Source organism: Malania oleifera, chromosome 10 (assembly GCF_029873635.1).
Source record: "Malania oleifera isolate guangnan ecotype guangnan chromosome 10, ASM2987363v1, whole genome shotgun sequence".
Classification (NCBI taxonomy): Eukaryota; Viridiplantae; Streptophyta; class Magnoliopsida; order Santalales; family Ximeniaceae; genus Malania; species Malania oleifera.
The window spans coordinates 88,265,878-88,279,929 of NC_080426.1; positions in this window are offsets into that span (position 1 = coordinate 88,265,878).

Consider the following 14,052-nt stretch of genomic DNA (forward strand, 5'->3'; position numbering starts at 1 on the left):
GCTCTGCACTTTATCCATAATCTTCATTAACTCCACATCTTTCACCTGAGCAGCTTTAATTCTATCCAGCAATATGGGTTGTACCACCAGATTGACGATAAATGCCTAATGATTACCCTCTAGAAGCTCTACCCCAAGTTTTTCCAAATCCATTTTGATCTGAAGTGCAATTACTATTGCTGATACACGCGCTCCTTGATTTACGACTCAATGCATCAGCTACCACATTAGCCTTCCCTGAATGGTAATTGATGGTGCAATCGTAATCTTTAATTAGCTCAAGCCACCTGCTCTATTTCATATTCAATTCCTTATGTGTGAAGAAGTACTTTAAACTTTTATGATCAGAAAATATTTCGCATCTCCCTCCATACAGATAATGCCTCTAAATTTTTAGTGCATAAACCACCGTTGCTAACTCCAGATAATGGGTAGAGTAATTCTTTTCATATTCTTTCAACTGTCTGGAAGCATACACAACAACTCTCGCTTATTGCATCAGAACACATCTGAACCCCTTTAGAGATGTGTCACTGTAGATTACATATCCACACTCTCCTGATGGAATAGTTAATACTAGTGTAGTGACGAGCCACTGCTTTGATTCCTAAAAGCTCTGCTCATAATTTTCATTCCATTCGAACCTAACATTTTTCTTGGTTAGTTGTGTAAGAGGCCCTGACAGCCTAGAGAATCCCTCTGCAAATCGATGGTAGTATCCCCCAGTCCCAAGAAACTTTTGATCTCTTGAACATTCCTCGGTCTCGCCCAACTTACCACTGCCTCTATCTTGCTGGGATCTACAGAAATTCCATCCCCTTATATCACATGTCTAAGGAATGCAACTTTTTCTAACCAGAATTCACACTTTTTAAATTTGGCATACAACTTCCTTTCTTTGAGTATCTGAAGTACTAGCCTTAAGTGTGTCTCATGCTCCTTGAAACTCCTCGAATTGACTAGTATATCATTAATGGAAACCACTATGATTTGGTCCAAGTATTGATGAAAAAATTTGTTCATCAAATCCATGAATACAATAGGAGCATTCGTCAGTCCGAACAGCATGACCAAAAACTCATAATGGCCTAACCGGGTTCAGCACGTTGTCTTAGAGATATCCTCTAACTTAACCTTCACCTGATGATACCCAGAGGGTAGATCAATCTTTGAATAAACCCGTGTATCCTGGAGCTGATCAAACAAGTCATCTATACGGGGAAGAGGATACTTATTCTTAACTTTTATTTTATTTATTTCTCTGTAATCTATACACATCCTCATTGTCCTTTCTTTCTTCTTTACGAATAGAACTGGCCCTCCTTAGGGTGATACACTGGGTTTGATAAAACCTTTATCTAATAAGTTCTGCATCTGATCTTTTAAGTCTCTCAATTATGTTGGAGCCATTATGTAAGGCGCTTTAGAAATTGGTGTAGTCCCTGGAAGTAAATCAATGGCAAAATCAACCTTGCGTTCGGGAGGCAATCCGGGTAGCTCCTCTGGAAAGACATCTGGAAATTCCTTTACCACTGAAGTATTGGTAAGCTTCAATTCTTTCTCTGTCACTTCCTTTGCACAGGCTATAAACCCCCAACATCCGTCCAAGAGTAGCTTCCTTGCTTGAATGGCTGACACCAACTGTGGCGAGGAATGCATGCACGACCCCATGAATCTGAACTCTTGCTTCCCATGAGGTTTGAATATCGCCTATTTCAGATGACAGTTAATACTGGCATAATTAGTAACTAACCAATCCATTCCCAAAATCACATTAAATCCGTGCATATCTAACACTATTAGGTCAACTAGTAATACTCTGCCCTGAATATCTTTTGGATAGCCTCTAAGCACCCTTCGACACCTCACTACTAACCTTGTTAGTGTGGCTACTAACAACTCGGTGTCTAATAGCTGAGTTTCGACCCCACATAATTTCACGCACCCCATGGACACAAATGAGTGTGTGGCATCTAAATCAAATAATTCAATAACTTTAATTGAAAACATATTAATCGTACTTGTCACCACATCGCCAACTACCTTAGCATCTCCCGGCATCAATGTGTGAACCCGCTCTTGCGCGGTATTTCTCTGCTGCCCTCCTCGGGGGGCCTAGATATTACCCCGAAACTATCTAGAAGTTGGAGTAGTGCTATACTGTGCATGATAGTCTCGTGCTAAATGACCCGGTCTACCACAACAATAACAGTCATTTCTCCCCGCTCGACACTCTCCCATGTGTCTCTTACCACATGTCGAATAGACAGGATAGGTCTGCTCGCCTTGAACCTTTTGACTCTCAATCTCTTGCCTCTGTCCCATGCTATGTCCACCTCTCCTCCATGGGCCCCAGCTAGAGTCCGCTTGAAATCCAAAAGGTGTGGATCTCTTCTTCTGGCCTTGAACCTCAACACCCCTCTGCTTGCTCGTCTTAGTCACAGCTGCTTTATCCACCAACTCGGCTAAATCCTGTACTTTCAACCCCACCACTTGCTCATAGATTTCTTGCCTCAGACTTCTCTCAAATTTTCTTACCTTCTTTTCCTCATCAGGAATGATGTACGGGGCAAAGCGGGATAGTTCAATAAATTTCACTACATACTGTTAAACTATTAGTTGTCCCTGCATCAAATTCAAGAATTCCTCCACTTTAGATTCTCTGGTGGTTGCAAGGAAATATCTGTCAAAGAATATCTCTTTAAATCGGCTCCAAGTTAGAGCTACAGGTATCGGACTCTACTCCTTCAAAAGTCTCACAGCCGACCACCATCGTTCTCTCTCCCCTATCAGTCTGAAAGTGGCAAATAACACTCTCTGCTCATCAGTGTAGCGTAGCACAGTCTATATCTTTTCTATTTCCTGTACCCAATTCTCTGCTGCAATCAGGTCCGCGCCCCTTGAAAAAGCCGGAGGCTTCATTTTGGTGAACTGTTCTATAGCCCTGGCCTATTGATGGGCCTCCCTGCTCCCTAGAGCCCCGTGCTATCTCAGCCATAACCTGCTGAGCTATATACTGTGCAAAATTGCATCTTAATTGCCACCACCCATACTAGAGGGCCCTGCACCATCATCATCACTAGCGTGAGCACTGCTACCCCCAGGGTCCATCTTGAAAAGACAACAAACATAGTCTGAGGACCCTATCTTCATAACATACTATTATATTTTATGTAACTAAAATCTCATATCATCAATTAACCTCACATTATAATTCTCAATTTAAGATTCAGCCCTATAATTTAGAAATACAATCTGACAATAGTTTACTATGACTTTCCTGAAATCGTCACCCTAGGAAAGACAAAGAAACCACTATGGAAATCCTGTTTCTCGATTGCGGAACAAAACCTTAAATCCTCACCTTAACTTCCCAACCTCGATTCACTAAAATTCTGATTTATCCTATTTTCTATCCTTTTCAAAATTTATTCCTATACTCTGGTATTGTTTCCACTGTACTCTAAAGTCTGTAAAACCTAGCAACCTAGGCTCTGATACCAAACTGTAACGACCCCAAATTTCTGCTATATATATATTTTTCCATATGATAATAATAATAATCATACTCTGATACCATAAAATGTAAACAAAGTCAACTCGGACCCATAGGTACCGAAAATTCACCTATTTATACATATATGTTAACTAAGCATCGAAAACCATGATATACACAAACTTATACACAATACCAGAGTTTTACTGTTTCCATATATATACATATACATCCCAAAAAAAAACCATAGTCCTAGAGTCAAACCCAAAAGTCCATCCTGATCCTGACTCGACTACTTAACCTATAATTGGGGTGGTACCAACAAACTCCTCTATCTCAAAGCTCGCTCCACACGTTTGTCGGGGTTTCCTGAAATGTTTGTAATACTAGGGTGAGATACCTCTCAGTAAGGGAGACATACTAATATCAGTGTGTGACAATATGAGTATTATTGTCATAAAAACATATACTGTACATGATAATCTGTATCTGATAAGTAAGGAAATTATGTACATAGCTGAACTTGCATTTGAAAAATCTGGTAAAATTGTTTTGTATAAAATCTAAATAAATCATATTTCAATATAATATACTGTGTCATACTAAATTTTTGTATACATATAAATCATCTGCTATATCTGTATATTACTAAAATCATACCCTCGATGGATAACTAGCTAACGTCATGTATTACCCCCACATGATTGGGTTGTTCGGCCCATAGATGGGACCTAACAAAGGTTGGCCTACAACGCTAAGCCAAAACTAATAAGTTTGTAAGTATGATTGGCCTACCCAGCCTGGTCTGGACTACCGAGGGTGGGGGGCACACTACTTTTCCCTAATGCTCAATCAAATATCCAACTCCCACACTCTATCTAAGATGTGTGGTAGCACTACCTGAACTGATAGCTACGGTGCCATGCTTTAAATCTAAACTAAGTCATCCGGATTTTGCTATCATATAATATATTTCATAAGACTATTATATAACTGTTTCATAATTCCATACAACATCTGTAATGATAATTTCCTGAATAGCTATTATAACATATCATATCACGACATCTGCGCCAACTGACTATCACGACATCTGTGCTGGCTAAATAATCACGGCGTCTGCGTTGGCTAAATAATCATAATATACTGAAAATATAATTTCTGTATTGTTTATAGTTTTTTTTTTCTGAAATAAATTATTATCAAATCACGCTTGTTCTAAGGAATCATGAAATATTCTAACAAGCTATTAATGCTATAATATATATACCCATGCCACATGGGTGATATATATATATATATATATATATATATATATATATATATATATCATGCTATATGTCTGGGAAAAGCATATTTTTCTAAAAATATTATTAGATATGTTTCTAGGTTTTCTCAATTCAATATCAATATTCCCAAAAACTATACTAATCACATATATAAGTTTCTGACTTAAATACTACATATTTAATAATAAATTTTTTGAAAATATCTGACTTAGTCTATCCCCTTATCTGATTTCTAAGAAGCCTGTTAAAATCCTAAACCATGCTTACAGCGTCCAAAACTCTAAACCCTGAAATCGCATTAACCCCAGTTCAATCAACTCAAACCCCAGTATAATATCATCTGACACATTTCTTGGGTTTACATATCCCAAATAACCACATAAACCCTAAAATATCTTACTTACCTTGATTTTGGGATGATGCCCAAGAACCCCAAATCAGCAATCCACTTCAGCTATCTTGCAAAGAGTCACCCCGAGATCATCGTGGTAACGTTCAATCGTTGAAACGAGGTAAAACGGAGCTGGATTTGAAGAGAGAAGGTGGAAGGGCCAAAGGTAGAGACAGAAAAAGAGAGAGGAAATGAAATTCTTGCCAAAAATCAAATTTTCAGCCATATATAGAGAGTTGTCCACGTGGCTTTGTCGACGAGACACGTGGACTCGTCAATGAACCGAAGAAACAAGCTTATCGACGAAACCACTGAGTTCATCGATGAACATTTCAAGGTCTGAAAATTTTCCCCTTTCAGTATCTCCTTGTCAATGAGATACGTGTACTTCGTCGATGAGACTTGGAAGGAAATTCGTCGACAAAGACCCTGGGTTCGTCGAAAAATTCCTGCTAATGCCCCTTTTAATAATCCTTTTTCCTTCTTTTCCTTCTCTTTCTTTTCTTTTCTTTTCTTTATTACTTCCATAAATTAAATTTTTTCGGGTCTCTACAACTTGGGTCTGCTCGTGATATGATGACAGACCAGCGTCTGGTTCACATCCTACCCCGTATTAGCCTTTGGGGTTCACCAAAGGCTAACTTGGCAACTTTCCCTCATCTCTCCGACTCAAGGAGGTAGCTAGTTGCCCTATTGTGGCTTCTAACTTTGCTATCGATTGGCTGTGAGAATGAAGGAGTTGCCAATCTTCTTGACGATCAGCCTCGATGCCCTTGAGGGATTTCAACATCGTCTCCTGAAATGTATCATATTTGGGTTGAGGAGGAGATGGTTGTTGGAACGATGAAGTTCTAGGGGCAGAAATATGATGATTTTGAGAATTATTATATGGGTGAGGAGGTGGAGCATTAGGGTCTTTTTGAGATCTTTTGGATTGGAAACCCAGAGCTTGTGGCCTCTATGAGAAGTTAGGGTGCTGTTTCCACCTAAGATTGTATGTGTTGGAATAGGAGTCATTTGACCCCCTATCATACCAATTGTGGTGGCCTTACTTCTTCCTACACAAACTCAAGCTAGGATGGCACGTGAGGATAATTATAGCAAGAATAGGAAGGATCGGAACAAATGGTGCACACATCTGCACACACTACTGGTTGTTGTCTTGAGGACAAGAACCTATCTAACTTTTGAACTATTGTGTGTAAGGTGGGAGCAAGGTCATGGTCTGAAGCCAGCTCGTAAACTCCCTTAAGTTTGGAAGTGGAAGGCTAGGATGGTCTACGAGCAACAACTAGATGCTGTTGAGAATTTTCGGTGAGGTTCTCGAAGAGAAACCAAACCTCATTCTCGTGTTTAGTGAGGAAAGTACCTCCACACGATGCATTTACCATCGACCTATCTCGTTCAGCCAACCCTTCATAGAAGGTCTGAACCAGTTGCCACTTAGGGACCTGATGGTGTGGGCATTTACGTAGTAGGTCCCTAAAGTGCTCCCAGGTCTTAAATAATAGTTCCCCATCCAACTGGGAGAAACTAGTGATTGCCCTTTGCAACTGGTTAGTCTTCCTAAATGAGAAGTACTTCTTTAAGAACTCGTGCTGCATGGTGGCCTAGGTGGTCATCGAGTTTGGCTCTAAAGACATCAGCCAATATTTGGCCTTATCCTTCAAAGAGAACAGGAAAAGCCTTAGGCAAAGGGCATCATCATCAAAATTATGGATGTGTATGGTGGAACAAATCTCTAGAAGTTCATCAAAATGCTGATAAGGATTTTCAGAAGAATTCCCATAGAAGGTGGGGTAGTGTGGCGACTTGCTTAATTTCCAGATTTTTTTTTTTTACACAATAAATACAATAACACAAAACTTGGCAGATCATAGCCCACCTGGACCCATGGGTACCAGTGATATATCAGAAGATATAGCAGAAGTCTAAGCAGCAGGAAACATACAATCATATACATCTTATCATACCATACATCATAATACTAGAGTTACTACAATCATTGTATATATGTATACAACACTCAACCCAAAAAGATGTTTTGGGTCATTTCCACAAAATACATCCGACCCTATCAAAATACTTACCTTTTTGGAAGGGCAGATCTACTGTCCTAGATCAGCGGGGCTTTACCCGCTCTCCTATCTGGGGCTCCTGAAAAGTTTATAAACTTTTGGGGTGAGACACCTCTCAGTAAGGGAAATAAACTAATACCAACGTGAGGCAACATGAGTATTCCATTTTATACATATACCATACAGAACCTATTCAGTAATTGTTATGTCAAATATGAGAAAACATATATATCATCAAAACATGGCAGAACATACTACATTTTCATAAACATATTTCATCTCATATAATAATAATACAAAAACATTCCTGGTAGGTTAGCTGACTGTTGTCATGTATTACCCCCTCATGACTGGGTTGTGTGGCTCGAAGGCAGGACCTGGCAATGGTTGGCCGACCACTGCCAAGTCAAAAGTACAGTCTGTAAGTCTGATAGGTCTGCTAGACCTGGTCCGTACACCAGGGGCGCTCACATACTTCTTAAAAACCACATCAACCATCTAATCTCACACCACTCCGTACAGTGGCATTAACACAGATATCATGATCATGATGACCATGGACACATAGCAAGGGTACCGTGCAAGTGCTAGCCTAGACCAAGCCAACCAGTTTTTGATATCATATAACATATATTGAAACTGTGATACATAGATATCTTATATCATTATTTATCATATCAATTATATCATTTTGCATATATACGTATATCATGAAAAATCATCGGCCCGTACGCCAGAAAATCATACACATAGCATAGCCCGTACGCTGGCAAATCATTTCCACAGCACGACCCGTACGCCGGCAAAATATATCCATAGTTTAGCCCGTACGCTAGCAAATCATTTCCATAGCACTGTCTATACGCCAGCAAAATATATCCATAGCTCAGCCCATACACTGGCAAATCATTTCCATAGCATGGCCCGTACACCGGCAAAACATATAAAAATCTCGGCTCGAATGCCGATTTTCCATTATAAAAATATGTATCATTAATACATTCCCTGAAAATAGTATTTCATAACAATTTCTACTCATGCCACACTAACAGGTTTTTCGCACATTCAACATACCATCATTTTCAACAGTATTTTCCCAAATATATAAATCATGTATAAATATATTTATTTTCTGAAATCGAATGCTATAACAATATACATATTTTTCATAAAATACTAGCTTAGTTTATCCCCTTACCTGACTCTTGAAAAGCCTCTAAGAAAATTTGTCTTGCACCCACAGGGTTCCCAACTCAACACCCTGGAAACAGCATTCCCCAAAACTAAAATTCAGTATTTCTATGCATATAACACTTCCTACAAATGTCAAATAACCAATTACTGAGAAGAAAGCCTTACCCTAGATTTGGGATGGTTTCCAACTCAACCCCACCGATGATTCGCTTAGGCAGATTTGCAGAGAACTTTCCCAGGAGTGTCGTGGTGGCTTCAGATCGTTGAACCGGTGAAAATCCGGCCTGAAATCGAAGAGAGAAGGAGAGGGAACCGAAGGGTAAGAGAGAGGGAAGTTCTGCGCAGCAAAAATGACTGAAAATCACGTTTAATCCCTATTTATACTGTGGGATTCGTCAAGGAGCCACGTCACCTCATCAACGAGTCCTGTAGAAAATTCATCGATGAGTTTCGGGCTTCCAAAAATCCTCTCTCGGTATCTTCTCGTCAAGGATTCCTAGCCTCGTCGACGAGCTCCTGTTGTACCCTCGTCGACGAGTCCCCTGTATTAGTCAACGAGGAGCTGAAAAATTCTCGAGATTATCCTTTCCAAAATGCAATGTCGTCAACTACCTCATTCTGTTTCCGGTTTCCATTTCCTTTTCTTTTTATTATTTAAATACCATTATTTTTCAAGTCATTACATTCTCCCTTCCTTATAAAACTTCGTCCTCGAAATTTACTATCCACGTAACTCGTCATCCCTTAAAAAGAAAAGGGTCTACTTATTTTATTACTTACCCTCACTTATGGCGAAGGAATACTGTGGTTACATTCTGAGTCTTGGGAGATTACACATAAACAAAAGAAAAATTCTCCCAAAACTAAAATGTTACACTAATTAAACCATTACATGTACTTGCAAAGAAATATTACCTAACTACTTACATTTTACCTATTTAGACTCCTTGGAATAGATGTGGATACTTTTGTTTCATCTGTTCCTCGGATTCCCAAGAAGCCTCTTCAATTGCATGATTCCTCCACAAAACTTTTACCTGAGGAATCTTCTTGTTTCGTAACTTCTGTACTTTCCTATCTAGAATTTGTATGGGTACCTCCTCATACACCAGTGAATCACTAAGTTCTAATTCATCATAACTGATTATATGAGAAGGATCTGAGACGTATTTCCTCAACATAGCAATATGGAATATGTCGTGGATCCTGGACAACACAGGTGGTAAAGCTAGCCTGTAGGCTACCGACCCCACTTTATCTAAAATCTCAAATGGACCGATAAACTTAGGACTAAGTTTACCCTTCTTCCCAAATCGCATAACCCCTTTCATCGGAGTTATCTTCAAAAACACATGATTACCCACATCAAATTCTAGATTCCTACAGCGATTATCAGCATAACTTTTCTATCGGCTCTGAGTTGCACTGATCCTATCTTTGATAAGCCAAACCTTATCACGCGTTTGCTACACAAGCTCTGGCCCCACTACTCGTCACTCACCCACTTCATCCCAAAATAAAGGAGAACGACATATTCTATCATATAAAGCCTCAAATGGTGTCATGCCAATGCTGGTTTGATAACTGTTATTATACACAAACTCTACTAGTGGCATGAACTGAGTCCAACTACCCCCAAAATCCAATACGCACGCACGGAGCATATCCTCTAATGTCTGTATCGTCCTCTCAGTCTATTCATCTGACTGAGGATGGAATGCCATGCTAAATGACAATTGAGACCCTAGTGCTTCCTGCAGACTTTTCCAAAAACGTGACGTAAAATGCAGGTCTTAATCTGACACAATCGATATTGGCACCCCATGAGAACGAACTATCTCTTGAATGTAGATCTCCGCTAAACGGTTGAGGGAGTAGCTGATCTTGATAGGTATAAAGTGGGCGGTCTTAGTCAAACGGTCAACAATCACCCAAATGGCATTCTGACCATGTAATGTCGTCGGCAGTTTTGACACGGAGTCAATCAATATATGATCCCACTTCCACTCTAGGATAAATAACGGAGGCAATTGCCCTGCCGGCTTCTGGTGCTTAGCCTTTACCTGCTGGCACGTCAAACACTATGCTACATACTCGATAATCTCTCTCTTCATACCACTCCACCAGTACGACCCTCGCAAATCCCTGTACATCTTCGTACTGTCGGGATGAACTGTATACAAAGATTTGTGAGCCTCCTTTAAAATAGTCTTCTTGATCTCAGTATCGACAGGAACACATAATCTGGAACGAAATTGCAAAGTTCCGTCATCTGCAATACTGAATTCCTCCCCCTAACCATTCTACACTCTATCCATTACCTCTGCTAATTCTGGGTCTTCCTTTTGAGCGGCTTTAATTCTTTCCTGCAGAGTAGGCTGTACCACTAGACTGACGATATATAACTGTGGGTCACTCTCAACCAACTCGATGCTGGGTCTCTCCAGATCCATCATGATCGGATGCTGGATCTCCATAGCCCTCAACGCTAATTCCCCAAATTTCCAGATCAGTGAATTAGCTACCACATTTGCTTTCCCTGTGTGGTAACTGATAGTACAATCAAAATCTTTAATTAACTCTAACCACCTTCTCTGTCTCATATTCAATTTCTTCTGGGTGAAGAAATACTTTAAACTCTTGTGGTCGGAGAAGATCTCACACCATTCGCCGTACAGATAATGCCTCCAAATTTTCAATGTGTGTACCACTACAGTCAACTCAAGATCATGGGTAGGGTAGTTCTTTTCATATTCTTTCAACTGCCTAAACGCATACGCCACTACCTTGCCATGCTGCATCAATACACAGCCAAGTCCCTTCAAGGACGCTTCACAGTAAATGACATACCCCTCACCCCCTAATAGGATAAATACTGGTGCTGTGACTAATCTTTGCTTCAGTTCTTGAAAACTTTGCTCACAGCTGTCGTCCCACTTAAATCTAATATTCTTCCTTGTCAGTCGTGTCAAAGGTCCTTACAAAGTTGAGAATCCCTCAACGAAACAGTGATAATAGCCAGCTAGCCCCAAGAAACTCCTGATCTCTTAGACATTTCTCGGTCTAGCCCAATTCACTACCGTCTCAATCTTGCTAGGATCCACAGAAATACCATCTCCAGATACAACATGCTCTAAGAACAAGACATTCTCAAGCCAGAATTCACATTTACTGAACTTGGCATATAACTTCTTTTCCCGAAGTGTCTGCAAAACCTACCTCAAGTGCGTCTCATGCTCCTCATAGCTCCTCGAATAAACCAGTACATCATCAATAAAAACAACAACAAATTGGTCTAGTCTAGGTATTAATGGAAGACTCTGTTCATCAAATCCATAAATACCGCAGGAGCATTCGTCAAACCAAATGGCATAACAAGAAACTCATAATGCCCGTACTTGGTCCTGAAGGCCATCTTTGAGACGCCTTCTACTTTCACTTTTACTTGATGGTAGACAGATCTAAGGTCAATCTTCGAATACACCCGTGTACCCTAGAGCTGGTCAAACAAATCGTCGATATGGGGTAGAGGATACTTGTTCTTGATTGTCCCTTTATTAATCTCCCTATAGTCTATACACATCCTCATAGTCCCGTCTTTCTTTTTCACAAATAAAACTGGAGCTCCCCACGGAGATACACTGTGTCGTATGAAGCCCTTATCAAGCAGATCTTGCAACCGATTCTTTAATTCTACCAACTCTGCTGGCGCCATCCGATAAGGTACTTTAGAAATCGACGTTGTATCGAAAGATAGATCAATAGGGAAATCTATCTCACGATCGAGTGGCAAGCCTGGTAACTCGTCTGGGAAAACATCTATAAACTCCTTTATTACAGGCGTGCTAGCAAGTTTCAATTCATTCTCGGACATCTCCTTCACAACAGCCACAAACCCCTAACAACCACTCAGTAGTAGTCTTTTGGCCTGAATAGCTGAAACTAGCTGAGGCAGGGATTGCACTCGCGACCCTGCGAACTTGAATTCTACTTCCTTCGGAGATCTGAATATCACTTCTCACCAGAGTTACTACAATCACTGTATATATATATACAACACTCAACCCAAAAAGATGTCTTAGGGTCATTTCCACAAAATACATCCGACCCTATCAAAATACTTACCCTTTTGGAATGGTAGATCTACCGTATTAGATCAGCGGGGCTTTACCAGCTCTCCTATCTGAGGCTCCTGAAAAGTTTATAAAATTTTGGGGTGAGACACCTCTCAGTAAGGGAAATAAACTAATACCAGTGTGTGGCAACATGAGTATTCCGTGTTATACATATACCATACAGAACATATTCAGTAATTGTTATGTCAAATCTGGGAAAACATATATATCATAAAAGCATGGCAGAACATACTGCATTTTCATAAACATATTTCATCTCATATAATAATAATAATAAAATATTCCTGGTAGGTTAGCTGACTATTGTCATGTATTACCCCTACATGACTGAGTTGTGCGGCTTGAAGGCGGGACCTGACAATGGTTGGCCGACCACTTCCAAGTCAAAAGTACAGTCTGTAAGTCTGATGGGTCTGCCAGACCTGGTCCGTACACCAGGGGCGCTCGCACACTTCTTAAAAACCACATCGACCATCCAATCTCACACCACTCCGTACAGCAGCGTTAACACAGATATCATGATCATGACGACCATGGACACATAGCAAGGGTACCACGCAGGTGCTAGCCTAGACCAAGCCAATCAGGTTCTGATATCATATAACATATACTGAAACTATGATACATGGATATCTCATATCATTAATTATCAGATCAATAATATCATTTTGCATATGTACGTATATTATGAAAAATCATCAGCCCGTATACCGGTATTTCACATTTTACCATAGTTCGGCTCGTACGCCGGCAAATCATAGCAAAACCCGTACGCTAGCAAATCATTTCCATAGCTCGACCCGTACGCCAGCAAATCATACACATAGCACAGCCCGTATGCTGGTAAATCATTTCCATAGCACGGCCCGTACGCCAGCAAAATATATTCATAGCTCAGCCCGTACAATGGCAAATCATTTCCATAGCACGGTCCATACGCTAGCAAAATATATCCATAGCTCAGCCCGTACGCTGGCAAATTATTTCCATATCACGACCCATACGCCGAAAAAACATATAAAAATCTCGGCCCGAACGCCAGTTTTCCATTATAAAAATCTGTATCATTAACACATTCCCAAAAAACAGTATTTCATAACAATTTCTACTCATGCCACACTAACAGGTTTTTCACATATTCAACATACCATCATTTTCAACAGTATTTTTCCAAATATATAAATATATTTATTTTCTGAAATCGAATGCTATAAAAATATACATATTTTTCATAAAATACTAACTTAGTTTATCCCCTTACCTGATTCCTGAAAAGCCCCTAAGAAAATTTGTCCCACACCCACAGGGTTCCCAACTCAACACCCTGGAAACAGCATTCCCCAGAACTAAAGTTCAGTATTTCTATGCGTATACTACTTCCTACCACTGTCAAATAACCAAATACTGAGTAGAAAGTCTTACCCTGGATTTGGGATGGTTTCCAACTCAGCCCCACCAACAATCCGCT